Raw genomic sequence first — 27,127 nt, forward strand, 5'->3', positions numbered from 1 at the left:
TGTAGTCTTTCTATTATTTGGACTTATGGGCTTATACTCTCTTTCCATACAACAGCATAGATGGGATCTTTCTTGAAAAATTTGTTTTTTTCTTTTCTTTTAATTTGCTTCTGGTGACAAACTGTTACATTTATAAAAATTTCAAATTTTCCCTCTTAACTTATAAGGATTTTTATCGTCAAATATTTATCTTTTCAACTTACTTCTTACCTATTTCTGTCTTGCCTGTGTGGCAATATTCTTTTTGTTTTTCAAACATACTGTGGTAGTTTGAATAAGAATGGTGCCATTGACTCATGTATTTGAATTCATATTCATCAGAGAGTGGCAATATTGAAAAAGATTACAAAGATTAGGTGGTGTGGCTTTGCTAGAGCAAGTGTGCCACTGTGAGTGGGCTTTGAGGTTTCAAAAGCCCATGCCAATCTTACAGTCTCTCCCCCACTAAGCCTTAGAGATCAGGATGTAGAATTCTGAACTACTTCTCTAACACAATGTCTGCCTGTGTGCTACCATGTTCCCTGCCATGATGATAATGGACTAACCTCTGAAACTGTAAGCAAAAGCCAATATTATGCTTTCTTTTATAAAAAATATAAAATTATATAAAAATATAGTTGCCTTGGTCATGGTGTCTTTTCACAGAATCAGAACAGTAGATAAGACACACGCCCAGTTTATAGACTTTACAGGACTATATCATATATTGTTGTTTTTTTTTTAATCTCTGGAAACACATAATTTTCAATATCTTTTATTTATTTATTTATTTGTTTGTTTGTTTTTGTTTTGGTTTGGTTTGGTTTTTCGAGACAGGGTTTATCTGTGTTGCTTTGCAACTTTCCTGGAACTCACTTGGTAGCCCAGGCTAGCCTCGAACTCACAGAGATCCACCTGGCTCTGCCTCCCAAGTGCTGGGATTAAAGGCATGCACCACCACCACCTGGCTTTTCAATATTTTTGTAATAACTTTTATGCCTCTTTTAAATGATGCGTGAAAACACAATGATAACATATTTGCAGAATAATGTAAAATATTCCAATCAATATTTACACTGTCCTATTTTAAATCAGAGTGATTATATCTAGCTATAATCAATCATCATTCCTTTATAATGAAAATATTGAAAATCCCTTTTTCTAGAATCCTGAGATATGAGTATGCAATACAATATCACTGTCTATGGTTACTCTGTTACAGAATAGCACACAAGAACTTGTTACACCTACCTAAACTATCTAATAATCATTGATCAGCCTTTCCAATCATGTTAGCCTGTGGAAAGTACATTTCTAGTCAACTTTTATGAGACCAACATTTTATATTCTGTGAATGAGCCCATGTGATATTTGTCTTCCTGGTGTGTGGCTTCTTTCACTTAACATAATGATTTTCTACTTCCTCTCATAGATTTTTCTTAATATTTACTTTCAATTCCAATTTCCATCTAATAATGTAAGTCTTATACAATTAATAATACTAATAATAATATGTTATTATTTGAACTTACTTCTCTATTTCTTTTAGATTTTACAGTTTGGTGAAGTTCAGGTTTTAAAAGAATGTCCTTTTGATTCTCTGTATTTCTTCAGTGTTGACTGTTTTGCCTCCATTTTCATTTCCAGTTTTTTTCTTTTAATCCAATACCAATGTGGCTGGCCCTGAAATTTTCCCAAAAGATTGCATTTATATATTTAGTTGCTTTGCACACACACACACACACACACACACACACACACACACACACCAGTAACAATTAAAGAAAGAGAAATGAATTTGTGAGGAAGTGAGGAAGGGGTTATGGGAGTGGTTGGAAAAGGAAAAGGGAAAAACAATATAATTATACTTTAATCTTAAAAAATAAATAGCTACCTTTTGTTATTTGAGAATTTCACACATGCCAATAATGTATTTTGAGCAAATCTATCCCCATTTCCTAACTTTAATTCCTCCAATATTCTACCTATCACTTTTCCTTGCATTTAACACATTTTTCATTTTAAGCCCACTGACTCCACTTAGTGCTACTAGTGCGTGGATATAGAACTATCTACTGGAACATGGTAGCCTCTCAGAGGTCTCATTCTGAAGAGAACTGACTCCTCCTCCTCTCCTGATAGGCATCATTTGCCAATAGTACAGCTTTCCAAGTTTAGCTAGTTCTCAGTGCTGGTAGGTGCTCTCTATACCAATGATGAATAAATTAATAGTCTAGACAAACTCTGAACCCCGCGGCTACAATGGTGAGTGGCCTGGCAATATATTACTACTGATGTAATAATGTCATGAATGTTATGCTAGTAAGAAAGGACAGAAAAGGAATCTTTGACTAACTGTTCAGTTAAGTGTAAGTACTTCCTGTAATCAAAGCAAATGATTTGGTAGGCATGTTATCCAGTTAAAGGCAATAAAAATACTCTCTGTCAAACTTAGCTCTAGTCATTTAATTGTCTGCAGGACCTTGTGATATAGCCCAATTTGTATACTATACTGTTAGTCTACAGAGGGATTCTCAGCTATTTACGCTGGAACTATTCATGACAGCTAGATTTAATGGTCAAATTGACAATATGTAGAGTCACCTGGGAATGAGTCTCAACAATGGATTTTCTACATCAAGTTTGACTGTGGACATGTCTGTGTGAGGTTTCTTAATTAAATTGGTTGTGTGGGAAGTCCCAGCCCACTATGAGTGGCACCATTTCTTAGGCCGGGTATTCTGAACTACAGAATAGTAGAAAAATCAAGCTAACTGCAAACAAGTAAGCATGTATGCATTCATGTATTACTGTTATTGACTATGAATGTGATGGAATCAACTACCTCAAGCTCCTGTCACTATAAGTTCCCAGAATGAAGGATTATAACCTGGAATTTTGAGGTAAGATAAGCTGTTTCCTCTTTAAGTTGCTTTATGTCAGGATATTTTGTCACAACAGAAATGAAACAAAAATACTGCATTAAGCAACATACCTATTAAATGGCTGTGAACTTGTGGTTATCTCCAGATCTATAGATAGGCAAACAGGGAGGCAGACAGATAATTAAATGATGTCTTGATTTAAATAGTACTTACAGAAGGTCCAGAGCATGGTCCAAAAAACATAATCTTTATAACTTAAACACACTTCTCATTGGTTCCTGAATTCAAAGACTAAGGACTATGAGAGTGGATAGGATCAATGATAAATTTTATAACTATTCTCCCCTTTCTGCTAAGATAGCTAACTTAAAGCTGTACTAGTTTCCTGGATTGTTGCAAAGATCAATTACACCATTAAAGAATTGATACTAGGTAGGTTAATATAAAACTCATTTTGCCTAATGTGAACCTAGATAAGGCAGGAGAATGATTATGTATATTTAGAAATTATAATCAAGCAGTAATATCATTCTGGGTTTTAAACTCATATGGAGTGAAGCAATACATCCTTTGCAGTGACTGATCATCTACTGAACCAGCATTCTTCTTCCGTGTTCCAGCGTAAATGATGCTGAAGGTTTTCCTGCTGTGATGGGAATAATGGCATAACTTCACACTTTGGCTTCATACCTAGAGCAGTTTTATACCCTATATCATCACATAGTCTAAAGAAACCTTCATCATCCCACAGAATACCATGCTTTTGTGTATTATCAAGATACAGGGAGCTTCAAAGTATATTAGTGAGATGTATATGATGCTAAGTTTAAAAATAAAAAAAACTCCACAAGTAAAAGAAAACTTTCACAAGATTATCATAGTCTGACACATTAATTGTATGTTTTTGGAGTCTGAATAAAATAGCACTTCTTTCTACCAACTACCGAAAGTGACATTTAATATTCAATGGCCATCTTTGATATGGAAGCATCATATTCCACATTACTGGTTGGTGCTTTTTATGAGTAATCTGGATTGATATCATAACAAGACATAGAGGAAGAAAATATATAAATGTCATCCTCTACTGATTAATATTCTACTAAACATAACTTATATAAACAATAATAGATGATCAATAATTTCATTTGTTTTCATTTTCTGATCAGAAGTTGACAAAATAGCATCTTCTCATGATATTATATAAGATGCCAGGACAATTTTAGAGTACCTATTACTGTGGAGAGGTTAAAAAGTATTTTTCCATCTTCATTACTTGAATTTCAACTTTCTTCATAATGTTATGTCCTCAGATTCACATAATACTCTATGTCCATTTAGGATTAGCCCAAGTGCAAAGTTTGAAGAAACAATACTCAGATTTATTTACCCGTACACTGGTTATAAGTATAGTTTCTAAAACATAATTTCAATGATAAAATTTCACCCTGAAGACTTACAGATTTTATAGCTCTGTTTATTGTTTAATATCAGAGAAAGATACAAATAATACTCAACCAAATAGAGGGACATATCAAGTAGAGTTCGTAGCACATACTATCCTTGCAGAATTCATATGTGGTGATATGCACAAAGTTTTAACATTAGGGAAGATCACCTGAGCCTCAATGACTAGGATCTAATTGGACAAAGAACACATATCTATAGTTTATTTATTGATAGACTGTTTATGTGGTTGAGTTCAGTCTGTAGATGTACTGATACCTTATAATCCAGACTCCTTAACTGAATGGGCATGATTAGTTTTTCTATCAGTTTTTCTAAAATGGCAAGCCTTGCTTCTGGGACTAACAAATGTAATGCTAACCTTTCTCCAATCATAGTTTTTCACTTCAAGTATGATATAAGCTAGATATTAGCAGTCAAGGAGAAAAGAAATTTGTAGGAAAGAACAGATTTTTTTTTAAACAATGTCAAATTCCTTCACATTTGGCATCTCTACAAAATGATTGCATATTTCCAACGAGTACATGGCCTTCTAGACCAAAACCAACAGATACTCTCTTTTAAATTATCACTTTGCAAAGAGAGATGGGTTGAGTAGTTGTAGCACTAATTGTTAGAAGGCCTTATTAATAAAATCAAACCTGAGGCCAGTTATTGGGGTGAATGCTAGAAGATCAGAGAAGCAGAACAAGCCATAGCTACCTCACCTTGCCAGTTCCTCGGCTGAGCCTGTTTCCTCAGACTGGAAGCCTCTGAGTCCTCATCTAGATGGATCTCAGCTGAACTACTGCTTGAAAGCCTGAATCTTAACCAGCTAATACCTTTCTACTTTCTACCATCACTTCCTGGGATAAAAGGCGTGAGTCACCATGCCTGGCTGTTTCTAATGTGGCCTTGAACTCACAGAAATCCAGAGGGATTTCTGCCTCTGGAATGCTAGGATTAAAGGCATGTGCTACGACTGCCTAACCTCTATGTTTAATATTGTGGCTGTTCTGTCTCTGACCCCAGATAAGTTTATTAGCATGCACAATATTTTGGGGAACACAATACCACTACAAGTAGTCATTATTACAGGTGTAGTGCAGCAATACCTCCTCAACAGTTTCACCAAACATCACCAGGTGACATAAACAATGATCTTTTTAAAAAAAAAATCATCGATTAATATGTAATTTATAGTTATTTTTACCAAATTAAATCATTTTATGCTCATAATAAAGAAAAGACATTTACAATTTAGTTACTGGTTTTACTCTATTATCTATATATTAATTCTTTGGAACAAATTAGGTTGCATGTATTTAATTACTACAGCACATGCAAAGTATAGTTTTCCTCAAATTTCACTATTATATCTAACCTATTTTTAAACCGAAAGCATTCTTATATTTCACATAAATTATTCTTATTCAGTTTAAGGAAATTTTGTTCTATTTTTAGCAGTCAGATCAGCATAATGAAAGTAGCATATAGACTGCTGCTAAAATATTCCTAAATATGTCAAAAGCACTTTAAAATTATAATTCTTTCTTCATGGATTTTATCCATTCAATTTACCATAGTGTCTTTGCAAAAACTAAAAAGTTGAGTATACAGAAACGTCTCTAAAACTTCCAAAATATGCCCTTTACCAAAACTAAATATTAATGGGTTGTCTGAACTGTATTGTTAAGTTTCTCATTGCACATAATAGAAAAATTGTGTCTATATCTCACAAGAGGATGTGGAAAAATTATAGTTATAATATTTTGCATCCTCAGTTTCTAAATTTTATTAATGCTATGATTTTGTTGCTAAGCAATGTGCAAATAAATGGCTCTTAAGAATCTGTGTCCTTTGGAGGAAGCTATATTTAACAGTTTGTTTGTAATATATTTTCCTAATGCAAAATACTGGCAATGCTGCTAGAACACCTGGCTTCAGGGTCATGTAATTAAACTCATTTAAAACAAGTCTGAGGAATCTTTGTTTTCCCAACTCCCATATGTGAAATATAATGCGTTTACATTTGTGAGTACATATATAGATCACATAATTTTAGCATGTCCATTTACAATTCTACTCCTTTAATGAAACTTATGCAACGTAACAATTTAATAAGCAAACAAATATCTCAACTTTTCCTAAAGTTTCAAAGAGCCTCAAGACTAAGAATCATTTTGGTTTTGTCCTAGACATAATATAGGTTCAGAAGTAAGCTTTGAGGATTCATAAGTAAGGATTAGTATAATACCTTGTTTTCTTAGAGTTCATAAATTTAATGACTGGTAACTGCATCGTACATGGGAGTTTTATAAAGATATTGCCATCTGAATCTTTAAACACATTTAACAAAGTTCAAATTTATAGATTTCTAGACTAAGAAAAGTGTGATCTCATTAAACACATATGATTTTGATATGAAAGCAGTCATAAAAGTAGGAGGTGTTAAATGAGAGGATACAAATGGAGGGAAAGCTACTTAATGCATAGAACAAAGTATAAAGACAGAGTTTCATTTTAGAGGAGAAGATATTGATAGAAAAAACATCAAGTAGAGGAAAGAGAGGAAAAGTTACTTGTGCCATGTACTGAATTCAGAACAGTTACCAAGGACTAATATAAGTGATGAAATGGAATTGGAGGCAGCCATCAAAGGTGGAACTAGCTAGATGGTAGTGGCATGTACCTTGAATCCCAGCACTAGGGAAGCAGAAGCAGGATTATCTCTGAGTTCAAGGCCAGCCTATTCCACAGGGCAAGTTTCTGGATAGCCAGGGCTGCACAGAGAAACCCTGTCTCTAAAAACAACAACAAAAACTAAAAAGTGAAAATGTACATATGTAAAACAGCTTGGAGAGAAGTTGAGAGGTAACTGGAAAATAGTAAGTGACCATGGTAACGTGTATTTGAGTATGAATGGACCCAGTGGAGGTGTATAAAGTAGGAACAGTTGAGAGAAGTTGATAATCAATTAGACTGGTTGGTGCATAAAAAAAAAGTTCCCAGGCTTCCATGTGGCCTTTGGTGGCAACATGAACCACAGACTTCAACACAAAACCTGGCATCAAGTAGGACCACAGACCCAGACATAGTCTGAGGCAGCAGTCTGGGTCTGGATGTCACCATGGCCTCATGACCTCATGAGCAGTGAATACCACCCAGATAGGCAAGGCCCCAGCAGCAGCTTGGCCCCTGGATACCAACACAGCCCCAGCTATGTCATATGTTGTTGATACTCATGGGAGACCTGTCCTTTCCTAAACAGAAATGGAGGAGGAGTGGATTGAGGGTGGGAGGTAGAAAGAGAGGAGTATGGAGGAGAGGAGGGAGGGGCAAATGCAGCCTGGATGTAAACTAAATAAATAAATTCATAAAAAAGGAAAGAAAGCAGAGTCAGTTATTAGTACCAAGGGTCCTTCTTTCATTAATTCAACAGAAGCCTTTCCTTCTCAGGCACGGTGAAGGTATTGAGGGAGATCAGGAATAACATGGTAGAAGGAAGTCATTAAGGATATAAATATGGAACAACCACATTATACTCTGTCTGGTACATATTAATGAGAGATTCTCATTGCATAGAACAATCAAATGACTGAAAGTAGGGAAAAATGGAAGAAAAAGAAGTCCAGTATAGCTTGTAAGAAGTCATGGGGCTTTATTAATTTCTTCTATTTATATAATTTATAACTTTCTTTTTTTTATTATTATATTTGTGTTTTAATTTTACACATCAGCCATGGGTTCCCCTGTCCTCCCCCTTCCCGTTCCCACCCCCCCCTTCCCCCTCCCCCCTCCCCTCCATTCCCACCTCCTCCAGGACCAAGACTCCCCTGGGGATTCATTTAAACCTGATGGATTCAGTACAAGCAAGTCCAGTCCCCTCCTTCCAGGCTGAGCAAAGTGTCCCTGCATAAGCCCAAAGTTCCAAACAGCCAGCTCATGCACTAAGGACAGGTCCCGGTCCCACAGCCTGGATGCCTCCCAAGCAGTTCAAGCTATTCAATTGTCTCACTTATCCAGAGGGCCTGATCAGGCTAGGGGCTCCACAGCCTTTGGTTCATAATTCATGTGTTTCCATTAGTTTGGCTATTTGTCCTTGTTGTTTTGAAACAGGCTCTCTCTATAGCTCTAGCTATCCAAAAATGGACTGTGTAGACCAGGCTGGCTGGAATTCACTGAGCTCTGCCTGTGTCTTCTTTCTAAGTGTTAGTATTTAAATGTGCACAAGATTAAAAATCTGGAAAAGAAAAAAAAAAGTCATGGGGCAAGGTGAAATGTGGAGAAGGAGAGCATTATGTAATAGAAGGTCTTCTACTCATGAGCTGCACAGGTACACTATAATGTACTACTACATGTCAGCTGAACAGTCTTAATCATTCTAATGCATAAATATTAGCATATTATTTTAAAGGTAATTTGAGTCCAATTATAAAAATGTAACCTGGGAAAGATCAGAGAGCAAATATCTCCATAACCTTGAAGTAAGAATCTGAAATAAATTGTATAGGAAGTGAGTAATGGGAGATGGATGAACAAAGATTCAATGCAGATATTTTGAATAATAACTGATCAGCTACATATGACCATTAATAAACAGCCTTTTAGATGAAGCCTGGTAAAGTTGGAGGACCATTTGTATTATTGCATCATTAGCTACAATAATGAATTCAAGAAAATAAAAGGCTATTGAGCTCATTTGTGGCCAGCTTCATGGAAAATAATACAATTTCTTTTCCATGCCTATTCATTGAGATATAAGCTTTTATATTCCCTGTTAAATGGGCAATTCATCTCATAATCTCACAATCTAAGTGTAATTGATTGAACAAAAACTACAACCCTAACACAAAATTAGTCACTTATAATCTTTTTTTTCTAAATTTGTGAAAAGGATATAACTACTTTGGGCTGATTAAATTGGATTTGAATCAATTTATTCCTCCACAGAATTTTTAACAGGAATTCAGATACATGTGCATGAAAGACATGTAAGAATGTTAATTCCAATGTAACAAAAATATACCAAGCAGTAACTAATCCACTGAGTATTTAATAGAAGACAAGTCATAGATGCATTATGAATTCTCTGTATGTTGAAATAACATGTAGCTATGAAAATAAATAACTACATCTGTAGCCAACATCTGTCTAAAAATGTTACAGTAGTGGAGCAAATCAACTTAAATCAATTGGTAAGTTCTAAGGATCCAATTTAAAACTTCACTTACTTTTTTAATGATTTACTTTAAATTGTATTGGACATTTAAAAAATTCTCAAAAACCTGGCACAACCACAAAAATGAGAAAGAAAAAATGCAGAGTTTACTACTAAACTACAGTTGCATTTATTGATGGTCACTGAGTACTTTGCTTCCTGAGTCTTAGTTTTGAATAACAAAAGGTTAATTGTGTTGCTTCTCAAGGGCTCTAACTACTGACATATAAAACCCTACAGCCACCCCTTTATCCTGGCCCATAAGTGGCAATGCACATTAGTACACTCTAAAAGCCAGCCAGTGTTCATGAGTAGTTAGGATTATTGAAACACCTTGAAGGGTTGTAGATGGATCCATACATAGAATGCATGAGAAATAAATCTCTGATGTTCTAAGATACTGATGGTTTTGAGTTATTACTACAACATAAAACAACTCACAATGACTTGTTGAAAAGTCACCAGTTTGATAAGAATGTGTGTGTATGTTTGTGTGTGTGTGTGTGTGTGTGTGTGTGTGTGTGTGTGTGTAAATAATAGAACAAAGTAAAAAGGCTTACCGACAGAAAGATACAAAAACACTATATACAGACCACTAATAATAAAAAACAGAAATGATTGCATGGCATGGAAAGTGGTTTACTAGATAGATAAATGACAAGTTATGACATGAAAATTGGAGATATGTGTATTAAAAATGTAAATGGAAGGACTGGTAAGATGGCTCAGCAGGTTACCATACTTGCTGTGCAAACTTGAGTCCCCAAAATTTGATTTACAGAAGCCATGTAAAAATTCTGATGCAAAAGCACACATCTGTAATCTCCGCACTCATATCCTGAGATAGGAGACAGACAGATTTCCTGGAAGCACATGAGACAGCTAGCAAAGAGAATATGAGGGTGAAGGACAGAAAGAGGTAGGGAGGGAGGAAAGGAGTTGTATCAGTTGTTGATCACAAAACTGAACTATGTTATCAGAGATTATAAAAAAATGCCCTTTTGCCTTAATATTTAGGATTGGCATTAATGACCGATATTACTCACTTAAAATGAGGAGATTTATGTCATGATAGCTATAATTGTGCTACAGTTGCTATAGGCAAACCAATTTGATTTAGATGCTGTCAGAATTAATTATATTTATAAATTCCAAAATTCACAGGACTTTCACAGGGTGTTTCAAACTGATGCGTAAATCACAAGTAGATGTTTTCATACTTAATTCATTTTGTAACGCTCACTCTCACCAGGCCAGCACTAGGTCATCTACTCTAATGAAAGACAAATTCCTACATTTGATCAAGATGATAGAACTCGCAATAAAAAATATTTTTAAAAAATGTTGCCGGGTGGTGGTGGTGCATGCCTTTAATCCCAGCAATCAAGAGGCAGAGCCAAGCGGATCTCTGTGAGTTCGAGGCCAGCCTGGGCTACCAAGTGAGTTCCAGGAAAGGCGCAAAGCTACACAGAGAAACCTTGTCTCGAAAAACAAAAAAAATAAAATAATATAAAAAAATGCATGACCTATGACTTTTCCATATCACCATTCTTTTCCTTTTTTAAATTATTTGAGATTATACTTACAACATTTTCCTTTCTCTTTCCTCCATCCAAACCCTCCCAAATATCCTTCGCCATTTTTCCTTCAAATTCATTGCCTCTTTTTTTCCTTAATTATTATTGCTTGCCATTTTACCATGTGACTAAAAACATACACACCACCTTAGAAGGAAGGTATGGAAAATGTCTTCCAAACAAATGATTGACAGAAGTGCAGATAGGTTGTTGTGTCAATAATATTACTAAAAATTCCATAAACAAGACAGGAAAAATTTACTTAGATGAGCAAACTGATGGTAGCCACGAAGACTATCTTGGTGAATGGTGTGGGTGTGTGTGTGCGTGTGTGTGTGTATGTGTGTGGTGTGTGTGTGTGTGTGTGCGTGTGTGTGTGGCGTGTGTGTGTGTGTGTGTGTGTGTGTGTGTATTTAAATTATGGTTCATCAGTACAAACCATTACTCGAATAGGGCTTTAGATTAATTATGAGATGCTGTACCAACTTAGTTCAGAAAAAAAAAAATTAGTTGGCTGGGCATCAAAGAAGTAAAAAGCATCTATGTAGAATTAACTAATGTTTTACCTGATTAGGCTCCGTGAGGGACTGTAAGAGAAAACTGTGAATTCTGGAACGAAAGGGTGACAATTTTTAAGCCCAGAATTTTGCGCTGAATAAGCTGTAGCAGTTTAGTTTCCTTTTGGACAACTGTTCTTGGATTGATAACACTGACAGTCAATTCTATGTGATATAGGAGAAGGGAAAGAGCCTGGCAGTAGTGGCACATGGCCTTTAATCTGAGCACTCAGGAAGCAGTGGCAGGTGAATCTCCTTGAGTTCTGGTCGACAGAGTGAGCCAGGGCTGTTACAAAGAGAAACCATGTCTAGAAAAAAAAAAGTGCAGGAGATAAAATTCAAGGGAAACAATCATTTAACATTTTACAGAATGTATTTTGGCATAAAATTAAAAGCATAATATCCATCATAAAAACAAGCAAACAGATAAAGCTATTTGTGTATTAGTGATGCAAAATGAAAAGTTTAACATAAAACAGAGGATTCAAAATGTTTCTAGTTGTACTGAAAACATGATTGTGTATTGAAAATAGTGCAGATAACAGAAATTTGACTTGAAATATAAACTTCACAATTTTGTCTTAAAAGGATTATTGCAATATTCAATAACATTAGTAATCAGTGTTCCTCTAACTTGCCTCACTTCTTTCCTATAAGTAACATTATACTGGAAAAACATCACATTCATTCTTTCCTATAAGTGTACTTTATTACTTATATCTTGTTCAGCACTGAATTTAAACATACAGTCTTTAATTTAGTGTCAGAATTCTGGAACAAAAACTACATAATATATCCCTCTTTGATATCAGATCTTATTTTATCTTCATCCTGATCAATACTTTTCTCATTCTGTCTAAATAATAGCCCCTAGATATGTCCATGTTATCACCAACCATTTTTCTAAATTCATTTCTTCTGAAAAGAAATTGATCTGCAGCATCAATAATGGTAAACAATGAAACAACTATTATTTCTGAGTAGATAAAACACAAAAATCTTGTTCAAAGGAGTCTGAATGTACTTTCAGTGGTAGCAGTTTTCCATATTCTTACAAAAAAGATTAATAATATAATCACTAAAATTATATAAATCCTGCCTGGTTTATACACATAATATATGTGAATATATAATATGCATGCCCATACAGTGATGTCAGTTACCCTCATGAGAAATGGAAGGTTGAAGACTTTGCTCTTTGATGCTGTGTCTATGATAAAAATATTTAAGTGCATTTTACAAAGCTTTAACAAACACGTTTGTGTGTATAGTAATTAAAGATATTTGTTAAATATAATTATAACCATGCCAATCTTATGGCCTGAGAAAAGTATCTTTAGGAGACATCAAGGAAAAACCAATGGAGGACAAGAAGCCCCAGCAATAGCCAAGGGACATGAGTGACAAGTGGTTTCCATTTCCAGAGGTCACATTCCTCCTTCAACTGAAACAGATGCTCCTGTTACAAAATTAAATGCACTCTGAGTCATTAATCCTCCATGACTTTTAGTGCTAACATTAACATTCACTCCAAGTGTCTTGTAAAACATTTAGCAGTTTTTAGAGTTCAGTTTCTAACAGGAACAAAAATTAATAATAAATATAAAAAATTCATTCCTTAGGAAAACCACATGTACAGTGAAAAGCTATACTGCAAAATGCATGCATTCAAATGGTACAAGTAAAAAAAAAATAACTGAAGGGCAAATTCTTTACAGATGAGAAAAAACTTTCAGCCTCTTTGTCCTATAAGATACACATTAGAATCCTTCCTTAACTAAAGATGCCCTAATTGTAACAAAGTACCTAGAAAATAATACAATCCAAAATGAGCTTTTTAACTTTTGTATTTTGTTTTGCTTTATTTTTTTCAAGACAGGGTCTCACTATGTAGCCCTAACTGTCCTGAAATCCACTATATAAACCAGGCTAGCCTTGAACTCACAGAGATTTGCCTGCCTCTCCCTTATGAATGCTGGGATTAAAGGAGTGCACCATTGTATCCAGCTACATTTGTCTATTGTGAGACTGACTTAAAGTACAAGAGTGCCTGAATTCCAAAGAAAATGTCAAAGTGCAAGTTCAGAAGAAAATTACCATGAAGAGAGTGTTCTGTGTGTGGCACATCCACAGACTACTGGTGAGCAATGCTGCTGCTTTCTGCCATCAAGGAAGAAACACCAGGCTGTACTTCACACGTGTGCAATACCCTCCTGCTCACGTCACTCTAGTTAAGAAGCTGGGCCTTTTAAAAGTACCCTTACATTAAACTATCATTTACATAAAATCCATTCATTGTCTGAGTGTGATCCCCAGAATCCACATGGTAAAAACTGAAAACTGACTCCCATGAGGGACACACACATACATACACACACACACACACACACACACACACACACACACACACAAATAGAAATAAGATTTGAAATGTATAAAATCTGTCTTTTAGAGCTCATTAGTTAAGACTCTTATCTATATTAGATTTTTTAGTTTAGTAATCTCATAAATTCAATAGACTCATCCTAAACAAGTTTGTTCTATGCCTATCCTCACATTTATAAAGTGGGGTAATAATAGCTAATAATATCTCACTGTAATCATAAAAAGTCAGTAACAATGCATCTGTTGAGACACCAATAAATATAAACAATTCTTAAAGTAACAATCTGGCATAGGAAATAAAAATATAAAGATTTATTTATAATAATATTAGTAATAAGACTAACATGAAACATTTATTTGCAATATGGCATGGTGAATTTAAATCTTAAATTATATTTGTTCTTAGTAAAGGACAAATGTAAGAGAACCTTTCCAGTTGTGTGAACATTAATCTATGTTCTAAAACAAACAAATAAATGATAGATGATAAATAGATGTTAGAGATAAATAAAAATATGGATTGATAGATGATAGATACATAGATAGACTGATAGGATGAAACGCTTAAAGAAAGAAATAAAAAGACATGGGTGAGTTTATAAAAATGCATACCACACAATGGATTTACTCATTAGAAAATATTTTTAAAATAAATAAACTTGATTATGGTTTCATTTTCCTCAAAATTGTAGAATTAAGACAAACAAGAAATTGGTTGAAAATCACTATGCCTTGATTTTCTTTGTTTAGCTCTGCTGTTGAAATGCCACTAAGAAGGCAAAATTAATAATTTCCTTAAATCAAGCAAATATTTCTTTTTATTTTTATTTTTTTTTTTTACCAAATCACAGAGACGTTTTGTTGGTTGTGAGTTCCTTCAAGTCCAGGTTCTGGTGAAAATTCTTACTGACCTTCAGCATACCTTAGTGGTGTATCTGAAGTTCTCTTGGCAGAATAGGGTTTCATTGACTGCAATGCTGTCGTTTGCTGAGCTCACGGTGACTGGAGCCTGCTGCCTTCCATGTCAGTGAGGAAGCACCTCTCAGAGTACAGACACACAGAACAGTGCAACCAAAGCTCGTGAATTCAGTGAATGTCCTCAGGGCAAGCCCTTTTAACTAGATCCCCCAAATCCCTCAGGGGACATATGTAGTCATCTCTATGATTTGATTTTGACAGCTCTCTGCTCCAACTTCCCCCACAGCTGCATTGCCTGCTCCCATGCTTTGAGAATGAAATAGAGTCCCTGAAACTATTGAGGAACTTGATGAGATTTTAGATGTGCATCTTCATAAAACTTGTCATCCTAGCATGTCCTGGAAGAAGCCCCAACTTTGACTCTTCCTTCTGTTTCATTTGGTTTTCCCCCACCCAAGAAGTCTTCCTACCATTGGTTGAGTATTTTAAATGGGGCTTGAAAGAAGCCTGGTATTCTCACTGTTCACATATAAACATCCCAATAATGTCATATGAAGCATGTGCAATCAGATCCCACCTTGCATTTGCTGGTGTTAACCTGTTAACCTTACCCTCTTCACCATTTCTTTCTCTCCCTGACATTTACATCTAAGCAAACAATTCCTTTGAGGGTTGTTGTGGCTGTGGATTCAGTTTTGGAATAGGTGTTACCTTCTGTTCTCTATGATTTGCTCTGTCATATAGGTCACTAACTGTGTAAATATTTGTCTACACTTTTTCTTCATTGGTTGTGAACTTTGGGAATACCAAGGCTATTTTATCTTTCTAAGAGCTGCAAACAGAGAAAAACTGTCTAGCATGCGTTTCAAGAGGCATTTCTTTAGCTAATAAATAGATTTGACATTTTCTCCAAAATAACTTTATAAGCTGCAACATACTAATATTAATTGCTCATTCATTTATAAATAAATTTTATCCTTTCACATAATTTTAAGAAATGAATACTTTTTTGAGAAGCAGTAAAAGTAAAATCCTCTAATTTTACGTTTTAATAATACTAGAGTAAATAAGACTGAAAGAAGAATGAGTTTTAAAAAAAGTTACAGAGAACTTGAGAATTTTTTTAAATTTCCAACTTCTCCAAAACCAAAATACCTTCAAATCTAAAGCACCAAAGGCTCGAAAATCATCAAGCTTTCCAACCACAGTCGCTACTTGTATAAAGGAGCCAAATGAAGCTTCAAGCCATTGACGGTCTGAGATTGATGGTACAGATTTTAATATAAAAGTTTAAATTCTCTTAAGCCTTCCACACCGTGAAGGTTAAGTGACCATTAGAGTGGGAATGTTCCATATGTCACTTTAGTACACAGACAAAAAAATGCATCAACTACAAAACATAATCCATTAGGTTAACGATCTTTGCTGAGGTGGCAGAAATATATCAGAGAAGCGGTCCATTTACTCCATCAGCCTCTCCTATATCAACCTGCGTTTTCCAAGGCACAGTGCTCAGTTTTCTTTGGATCATTCTGTGGTAAGTGATGACTTAATTTCCCTGTCAAAATGGACTTCTCAAAGGAAAGACCATAGAATCCCACCAACTAGTACCAGTGTGCACAAAGACCCCAAGCCACATCTCAGCTTTTGCTGGTGCATTTTTTAGCAATGACAATATTTCTGTTTGATATGTAACCCAAACAATGAAAAAAGAAGCAAAATACCCAGTTTTTGAATAGTTTCCATGAATGCATGGTTAAGAAATAATGTTTTCAAATCATCTTTTAAAAACCTTCTCCAAACAAGACATGTTTGATCTCAGAGATTAACGGTTTGCACGAGGAAATGTGGTCTAAGCTAAAACATAGCCTGGTTCTGTCAGCCATGGCAAATTTCAAAGATGCATACATACCAGCATATCTCAAACTTGCTGGGAGCAGGAACGAATTTCTTCAAGAGCTGTTGCTGGTGTCTAAACTGGCTTTCAAAGTACAAAGGTCTCTTTCAAGTAAAACTCTCCCACTCTGTAGATTTGATATATAGATAGATAGATTTTGAACTTTATTTACCAAACTTAATTTAATAGTTATGGTGTTTCAATCTGTTAAGAATGTTAAATTAACATTAAAATCACAGTAAACTAAACTCTAATCAACATGTTGTGAGAACACCCATGTCATGATTCATCAACTGGTATCTATAGCTCCATTAATATAAGGGTATGCTTTTAGCCATTTAAGAATTATTAAAATTGACAGATATGTTTATAGATTAGAACAAAAATTATATCCCAGTTGATGAATTTAATCCTCTATAGTCAGAATTTAGGAATAAAGAATAACAGAGTAATTCAACTAAGTAATATCATTTCTGAAATACAAGGCTCATGTATGAATGAGGAGAAGCCAGGATATTCCCATCTAGAAATGATTTCCCTGTATATGTTAAACAATGCACTGGTTCTCTATGGAAATTTTCTACATTCCATTTGCGATCTCATATATTCTCTTCTGCTTTTTGAGGGGCCAGAATCTGAAACATTACATTTTCTGGTTTTCTTAAGCAAATAACTTCCTTTTAGATTAGGCCAATACAAGCTACTGGCAGCCAGTGAGCACACGAAACACAGAAAGTATTGAATTTGTATTTCCTGCTCCGGTTGTGCCTTCAGCATTGAGGCAGTCATGGAGAGCAAGTGCAGGAAGTTTTGGCCACAGCTGTCATTGTGACAGGAAATGTCTATTTCACTGGGCCCGCAGGCACTGTCAGCAACATGGGCCCATGAGCACAGGTTCTAGAGGGAATAGTGCAAAGAAACAGACAGAATGTGGGAAGAGTGTAACATCCAAATGAAGACAAATAGAAACAGCTTCACTCAAGAGACCTGATTATCTTAAGCAGAATGACCTTAGCCCTCAGACCCATGACAATATTATTAGATAGAAATATGGTTCTGTGTTGCACCTAGCGGATACTTCAATGGACAGTGCATAAGCGAACATTCATACCATTGTACAAAGCTCTGGGGGACAGTGATATTGTAGACAACACAAGTGCCTGTTGAATGGAATGTACAAGTAATTTTCCATTTAAAAGTCAGGGCAAATTGAAATGAAGAGCACTAAATTAAACCCAACTCTTTCTAGAAAACGGAGCAGGAGATGCAGTGCTCATAGAATCATAAAAAGGAAGAGAGCCAGATGACCAAGCCAGAGCCTTTGTGACTGTATTCCACCAGCTCCTAAGGACCTTTCACATTGCCATTTTTTTTTTTCCATTCCAGGAGAATCGTTGTCCATTAAGCTTCTTATTTCCAATAGTTACCTTAGCTTCCATATTACTATGATTTCATTTTTCTCCCTTTTCATCTGTTTTTCTGAAACCTTGGTTTATTCCTCTTTTTCTCAGCATTTAAATTTAGGAATTCTCCAATTTGTGCCGTGCCCTCATTTTTCTTATTTCTTTATTTTATTTATTCTTCTCTCATAGATAACATCCCAACTACAGTTTTCCCTCCTCCTCTCCTCGGAGCCCATCTCCCCACCCCATCCCCGCCTCTCCTCTCTCCCAGATCCACTCTACTCCATTTCCCTTCAGAAAAGGGCAGGTGTCCCACAGGGGTAGCAACCAGACAGGACATAGCAAGTGGCAATAACACTAGGCACATCCTCTCATATGAAGGTTCAGTGAGGCAACCCAGTGGGAGGAAAGGACACCAAAAGCAGGCATGAGAGTCAGAGACAGCCCCTGATCCCATGGTTAGACGCCCCAAAAGAACATCAAGCTACACAACTGCCACATATATGCAGAAGGTCTAGGTCAGACAGATACAGGTTCCCTGGTTGTCTGCTTGGTCTCTTTGACTCCCTATGAGCCCTGGTTACTTGTTGTATGGGCTGTGTTCTCGTACTTTCCCTTGACCCCTCTGGCTCCTATGATCCACTTCTGCAAGATTCCTCGAGCTTGAAGGTTTGCCTGTGGGTCTGTGTTCCCATCAGTTGCCGGATGTGGGTTCTCTGATGACTCTCTAATTATGCTAGGCTCTGATCTAGGAATATAGCAGAGTATTATTAGGAATCCTTCCACGTCTTCAGTACCCACAATAAAAATAAACTCATTTATAAATTGGGTCCCATCTTCCTCTGAATGCCAAATATTTCTCAGTGCCTGAATGCTTACAATGTCATCAATATATTTGAAAGTCAAGATTAAATTTTATCTTATCCATTACCCCAAATGAATATATAGCTTAGGCTCCCAGGAAATAATAGTAAATACAATTGTTTAATTACTTCAGGCTCAAAACCAGGGAATCTTGGAATTACTTCTACCAGGCACTTCTCATTCAAATTAATTTTAATTCACAAGTACCATTATAGTCTTATGTACTTGATGCTCAGGATATTTTATTGCATCAAAAATACTATATTTGCTTTTTAAGAATTGAGTTGCATCTTGCTCAGCTTGTGGTGTTCTTACCTTTTGATTTCCCTGCCACAGCTACTTAAGACCTACATAAAAATACCACCTCCTCATAAATACTCCTATGATCTTTCTGCTTTCATTTGATCTCTAACAGCAGTTTCTTACTACCTAAAGTATGTGTTTCCTATTATTATTTCAATAAATATTAAAATGACAAAATAAGCCTTTACTCATGATGGAGATTATAAATATACTATTTCACAAATCAAGATTTTTGAAACATTAAGAAGAAAGATATAGATCAGAACAGATAGATTATACTGATGACAGCTCCATTACATTCTCATAGGAACAATTCCAGTCCTCTATAGAGTTAGTTCATTTCTTCCTCAAAATAGTAAACTTGGATATGATTTATAAGATCTCCAATTTATACTTGAGGAAACAGAAATGATGAGAGGCTAATAAGCTCCCACAATTGTGAACTAGTAGAGTTGTAAAGGAAACCAGGGAGGTTTAACTTTAGAATCTGCTAATTGAGAAACAGCACTATATAAATTGCTGTGGAATACAGATCTTTTATCAACTAAGTGTTGTTGAATATTCATTTAAGATGTGTTATATTCATTTCTACTGTGAAATGTTTGTTTACTGATGCAGAGATGTGTTGCATTCTTTTATGTTGTGTTTGTTTAACTTTGTGAAGCTGTGTTACTTTGTCTGCCTAGGACACTTGATTGGTCTAATAAAGAGTTGGATGGCCAATAGCTAGACAGGAGAGAGAAATAGGTAGAGCTGCCAGGCAGAGAAGAAAAAGAGAAAAGAGGGAAAAAAGGAAGAGTAGATGAGGATGCCAGGGGCCAGCCAACCATCCACACAGTCAGACACAAAATAAGAAGAAAAGAAAAATATATACCTAAATAAAGAAAGATAAAAAGCCCAGAGGCAAAGGGTGGATGGGATAATTTAAATTAAGAAAACCAGTCTAGAAATAAGCCAAGCTAAGGCTAGATATTCAAAAGAAATTATAAGTCTCAATGAATTTATTTGGGAGTTGGGTGGTGGGACTCCAAAGTGATAAGAGGAAAGAGTTTTTTTTTTAAAAAAAAAACTATAACTAAGTCCCCTTCAAAATGAGAAATGGCATAAAATATGCAGTTTGTAGTTTAAGCTTTGAAGGAAATTATTCTAGTCAATTAAAAGAATCTGAAATTTAAGAGTTTAGAATCTTACAACCCTAGTATTGTACATAGGGAATATTGTTAAGTGTAAAACAATGGCAATGAAGATTAGAGAGATAAATTCAAATTAGGACCATGTTTTAAGGCTGTATATGTCATGCTAAGAGAATGTATTTTTTTAATGAACTCATTGAGACATGACAGAAATTTATAAATTATGGTAGGGATTGCCCATAATTCTTCCAATAGTCAGGTGATGAGGCTGAAATGAGTGGATAGTCCAACTGTGACATAGTGAGTATTGAGGATAAAGCTCTACAGAAAGAAGAGACATTGGGAAGAGAATAGTGCTTTATATATCTTTGTGAGAGAGAAAAAAGTCTAGGATAACTCTAACATATACACATAGTCACTAGGTTATAGTATATTTATACACATGTTATTAGCATGCATTTATGTGGATAGAGAAGAAAACAAAACATTTTGTAGAATTCCTATTGACATATTTGAGTAATTAAATAAGAAAAGCAGGACCATGATAAGCCATTATCCAACAGCCTTCCATTTCTCAGGCTCTTTTCAGTGTACATATTCATCTTTCTCCTTTCCCATATGTTCATCCTGTGTAAATGGACTGTCTCTCAATACATTTTAAATGACATATGTCATATGTGAGAAAGACAGATTAAACTGTGTGGATTAACTTAAAGAATCAGATTTTAAAGATTTTTCAAATGATTTTCTAAGGTAACTGAATGCCTTTAATGTTACAGAAGAATAGAACACGTTTCTCTGGATGTCAGTGGTCACTGTGCTGTGGGGCTTGGTCCTGGAAACATTACTAAGGGAACATGGGAATGAGGAAATGACAGCCATACATACAGGAAAGCTGGGATTGAGTGGGCTGTGCTCACTGTGATGGAGGGTACCTACTATGAAACCCCAAAACAGTGCTTTTTATGTACCATTATTATGTAATTTATAAATAGTGTTATTTGTAGTGGATAGGCATCCCAGCATTGGCCTGGAAGTTCCAACCCCCACTGAGGCTTCGGTAATGGTCACACCCACAAGGCGGGGCAGAGGAGGAAGCAGAAGACGAAGGATCGGGAAGAACTCACTCTCTTGGTTCCGGGACGCCGGACGCGAGAGGTGGACCGAGCAGAGTTCTCCAGAGAACGCCGCCGCCGGACTACCCTCTACCTTGCCAGACTCTGCGACCTACCCCTTCATTTGTAAGTTACCCCACAAAATAAACTTCCCTTTTAACTACGTGGAGTGGCCTTAATAATTCCACCAATAGTTATTTATTATGTAAAGGCAAGGCAAGGATTTTTTTAGTATGCAAAGTCAAGCGTGCCTCCTTGGGAAATCTCTGCAGGAGTACAGTCTCAAGCTGTAAACATCTGAGGTCCACATTTCCTATTAACTGTCAATAACCACACATAGACCAGTGGAAGGCTTTACCAATTTCCCTGAACTCGATCTAGTGAAATAGTTATCATTTCCATGCTGTGAGTCACTGTCTTCCTTGAGATAGCTGTGCTCATGTCAATAATACACATTTACTCAGGACTTCATTCACTCCTAGTAAGTGGTTCCACTTGCTATCTATAAGGCAGTAGGCAGAGTCAGAAATTCCTCAGTTTTGGAGATCATTAGGATGAGGTTATTCAGGCTTCCAACCATTGTGTGTCTACATTTGTCTCAAGTAGGAAAAAAGTTACACAACACCAGAGTAGACTCACTAATTTTTCTATTATAGGCTCACAAAATGTGTAAGGAGACAAAAGAAGGAATAAACTAAAGCACGATTTTAACTTGTGACACCAAAAAAGAAATGTGGCAACAGGAAGCTGAGAAGCTAAAAATATGAGAATCCATTTTCTAGCCCTTCAGTAACCTCAACATTGTTAAATTCCAAAAGAAAAAGAAAAAAAAAACTTGATGGTCTTTCCTGATTCGGTCTGCAATTGTAATTAACAGAAAATTCTTCCTAAATTGAAGTAAAATCCATTTCATTGTAAAGTACTTTTAACCCCAAAAGACACAAAATGTGACATGACTTTTAATGACAGTATCATAAGTAAGAAAACAAAATATGGCTTATATAGAATTCAGAAATAATTGCACTAAGCTAATTAATTATCTGTGTCAGTAGTGTTAGTACAGCGTATAGAATCCACAAAAATTATGTGTCTGGGATTTTATTTCATTCCAAGAACATGCTAGCTTTTGGTATTTCAACCAAAATATAACATGAATGGTTATAGGGAGGGAAATTAGTTTAAGGCTAATTTGGTTAGTTATTAATTTCTAGGCTAGCCTTAAGCACACAGTTAAACTCAACAACAAAAAGGAAGAATAATTACAAATGGTTTTAAGGGTTCTCTAAAGACATAGAACTGACGAATGTATATTATTATTACAAAAGAGGATTTACTCTAATAACCATAACACGAGAGAAGCTGGTTAGTTCAGTGATGACTGTCTGCCTGCTGTGAAGGTTAAGAACAAGCCCTGGAGCTACTCAGGTCATGAGCTTGGTTGCCTAAACAGTCTCAATCTGGCTTTACAGACTAAAATGATTTCTGGTCTTCATTCACATTTTAATTCTGAAGAATATGGGTTCTGTTTCATTCCACTTCCAGTGAGACAGAGGAAATCTCTAGGAAGCATAGGTAGACAAGACAGCAGTACCATTATTTCCTCTAAATATTTATGCTTCTATATGCAGGCCTAAGCTACTCTCAATCATAAATGTACTTCACTCCTCTACCAGTAGACAGGAATATAACTGGTCAAAGTGATGAGAATAAGAGGCTGGATGCTCAATCCTAAATGGAATATCTTTAGCAAATATACAACTCCTCATCCTGTGCTAACAAGGCTCAGAAAATGCTACAGAGGAGAAGATAGAAAGAATGTAAGATCTAGTTAGATACAGAGGAGTGCACCAACATCCTGTCTTCTGGACATTCCATTGCTTTCTGTACTCATGAATGCACAGAAGCATTGTTTACCTGTACAAGAACTTCACAAGATCAAGCCACCCCTCAATGAGAAGCTACTGGCACTGACAGTTTCTAGTAGACAGAGAATCAATCTTTTTTGAGGTTGTTTCCACTGTAGATTTCCCATGCTTCAATGGCTGGCCTCAAACTCACACACATATGGGCATTACTGATTAGCACTAATTGGATTCAATGAGTTGTTTCAAGAAAAGAAACATGAAGCTGAGAGAATGACATGCTGTGGGAGATATGAGAGGATCTGATGTGAAGAAGGAAATGTTATTTCATTGTATACATGTTTGACATTCTCAAGAATAAAGAAAAAATATATTTGAACTACAATTATGTTGAAAATATCCAGGTGAGAGTTTTCTATGTGTATCTGATGTTGCAGAAATAAGTATGATATACACTTAGGAGTGATCAGATGTTTAATGAAATTGAAGGTTTGGGAATGCTTTGTACAGGGAGTAAAAAAATTATTGTGTACATCTATTTATTCTATCCTAGGTTCCTGATCAAGCACATTTAGTTCATTGTCCAAAATAACATATTATTTTATCTCCCAAACAAAAGCAATTCACAGATTCACTGGCATTCCCCAAAACACACTTAGTGATTATTTGAGAAACTCAAGTTAGTTAATTAAATTCAACTTTATTTCCTAAAATGCATTAGCTTTCACTTACTTAACCATCCTTTAAATTCATGTTGTAGTGTATACAGTGAGAGTGATTATAAATACCAACAATTAAAGGAAATAGAAATGAGCTAATATGTAAGGTGAAAGAGAAGGAATCAGAGTTGGAGGAAGAGTATTTAAAATTATTCTGTCAAAGTAGATAGGTTTATAAGAGCTTTACCAACAAGGGTGAATTGTCCATGTTCATACCAGCTTAGAAAATATTGAGTAAACCAAGGAATGTTCCCATAGGAGCAAGGCACTTAGAAGGATCTAGAGATTTTACCAAGATTATTTTAAGTAGAATCTGATCTGTAGCTGGAGAGCTTCTCTACAGGGGCTACCAAGCCCCCGCAGTCCCACAACCCACTTATAAAATAAACACACAGACATTTATATTATTTAAACTGCTTGGCCATTAGCTCAGGCCTACCATTGTCTGCTCTTACTCTTATATTTAGCCCATTTCTATTAATCTATATTTTGCCACCTGGCTTGTGGCTTACCAGTACCTTACATCTTTCTTGTCATGGTGGCAGCTGGCAGTATGTCTCTCTACCCAGCCTTCCACTTCCCACAGTTCTCCTCCTCCTTGTCCTGCCTACCCTACCCTTCCTGCCTGACTACTGGCCAATTAGCACTTTATTTATTTTAACCAATCAGAGCATCCCATTTGACATACAGAACATCCCACAACACTGATCTCTCTATCTCTATTCACAATAGCCTTTTGAAAATATCCAGGGAGAGGATTAAGGGGCCACACCTCTCTGAGATGAACTGTTGGTATCCAGGAAGACTGTCATTTCCTTGAGCACTGTAGATACTGATAACTTGCCTGTGCACTAGTTTAAAACTCACCACACATGCTCATGAGAGAAAACTTAATTAAATTCAACGGTTCATGGGTACACAAGAAGCACAAAAGACAGAGCAAGTTTGTTCGAAAGAAGAGCTGAGGCAGAGGAGGAAGAGAGATGAAAGAATGTATTGGTGGGCAAAAAGACAAGAATGTGATGACAATCCACATCTGATAGAGCTTATTTCCCTCCACATGAAAACCCTCCTTACCAAGGCTGTCAAGCCACTGTATAGGTTGATCCCTGATATATCACTGTCCTTAATTACTGCTCTTCTTCACTCTTTGTTCAGCTTTAGTCCCATTGCCTTCTTTGTACTTTGTGTATCAGAGACTATCTCCATCTAGCTCCATATAAGAGCTCCAGTTGCCTGGCTCTTCACCTATCTGAGTTTCTTTGCTCTTCCAGTACCTTCTTCAAATGTTGCATTAAAACCAGTAAGAACTTTCTATATTCTTCAACATACTCCTGTCAGTTAACACAAGAATCCAAACTCTGTCTAGTGAAGTCCCAACAGCCAGTACTTAAGATAGACCAGAAATGTGACAAATATATGCTTAATATGTGAAAATTCTAATTTGTTTTAAGTTGAAATGTTGAGAATTGAAAAATCTTATCTCTTGTTATCAATGGCGTAAAGAAGACGTCAAAGATGAACACATCCAGTCATTAGTGAAAAGTTGCAGAAACAAGTTTTATTCAGTAACTACTGACAGGAAGAAAAAGGGCAAGGCTCTGTTAAAATTAGTTCAGAAATAATCTGATGTTTTAATGAAAGAACATTGGAGTGGGGGCAGGAAATTTGTGGGCTTGAGCAGTATCAAGGGAGTATTAACCAAATGAATTAAGATGTGAATTTGAATGACCTATACCTTTTATATTTGCTTACTGACACTGAATGAAATTATACACTTTTTGTTTTATAAAGACTGAAAGACAGTATTTTCATAGACTGGAATAAACAGTAGATTATTTTTATAGCTTGAGTTTTGTCTGGCATCAGATCAGTTCATGATCAATGTAGGACATGCTAAGAATCACATTAAAGCTTACTATAGTTTTTATTGGTCAATCTTGAGGCTCTTTAAGAAGAAAGAATGAAGTCTAAGAAAAGATTTTTGGATATAGTTAAGTCTGTTGTCTTGTTTGGTTATGTTTGCTGAGACAGAGTTATAGAATATGGCAGACAGATGCTGACAGTACAGAAAACAAGTTAAGGAAGAATTATCTGAGAGGTAGTAAAAGAATGCAGCTAACTAGCCAGTGGAAAAGAACAGCTCGTCATGACCAATGTAACCAGACTAAGGAGGACTGTGAGTGGAGGAATGCTAGGAACTCTGCTTTCAAGCTGCAGGTTTTTCTGGATACAATGGTGGGTTCTAGAAAAGAGAGTGGCAGATGGCCCTGCCCTTTATACAGGGTGACAGTCTAAAGTGACAGAAAACTCCTGAGAAATCATGGTAGTTAGTAGCTCAAGTCAGGTGAATAAAAACAAAATCCTGAGGATGGAGGGATTTAAGGTACACACATTCTGGAGATGGCACGGATAGAAATTGTCACAGTCAGAAACAGTAGCATATACCCATAATCCCAGCACTGGGCTATATAGCAAACCCCAGAAAATTACAGTTTCACAGTAATGTGTCTCCAGTTGTTAGGACTGTTTGGGGAAGTTATGGAACTTCTAATAGGTGAGGTCTGGCTAACATTGTAAGTCAGTAGTGGTTGGTTCAGGGACAATATCCTAACAGTAGCATGGACTGAATCTCTCTCTTGTCCCCTGTGGCAGTGCCACCTTACAGAAGAGAATTTAGCTTTCACAGCTACTTAAGCCAAGACAATCCAAGATTGATTCTCTCTGTCTCCCTCTTCTCTCTCTCCCTCTTTCCCTGTGTCTTCCATCTCTCCTTGTCTATTGACTTTGTTTGTGTCTAGCAAGGAGCTTTTCTCTTTATTCAACAGCATATAAAAAACATTGTATAGTAAAGGAATGGCCT

This window comes from Onychomys torridus, chromosome 11 (genome assembly GCF_903995425.1).
Source record: "Onychomys torridus chromosome 11, mOncTor1.1, whole genome shotgun sequence".
In the NCBI taxonomy this organism is placed as follows: Eukaryota; Metazoa; Chordata; class Mammalia; order Rodentia; family Cricetidae; genus Onychomys; species Onychomys torridus.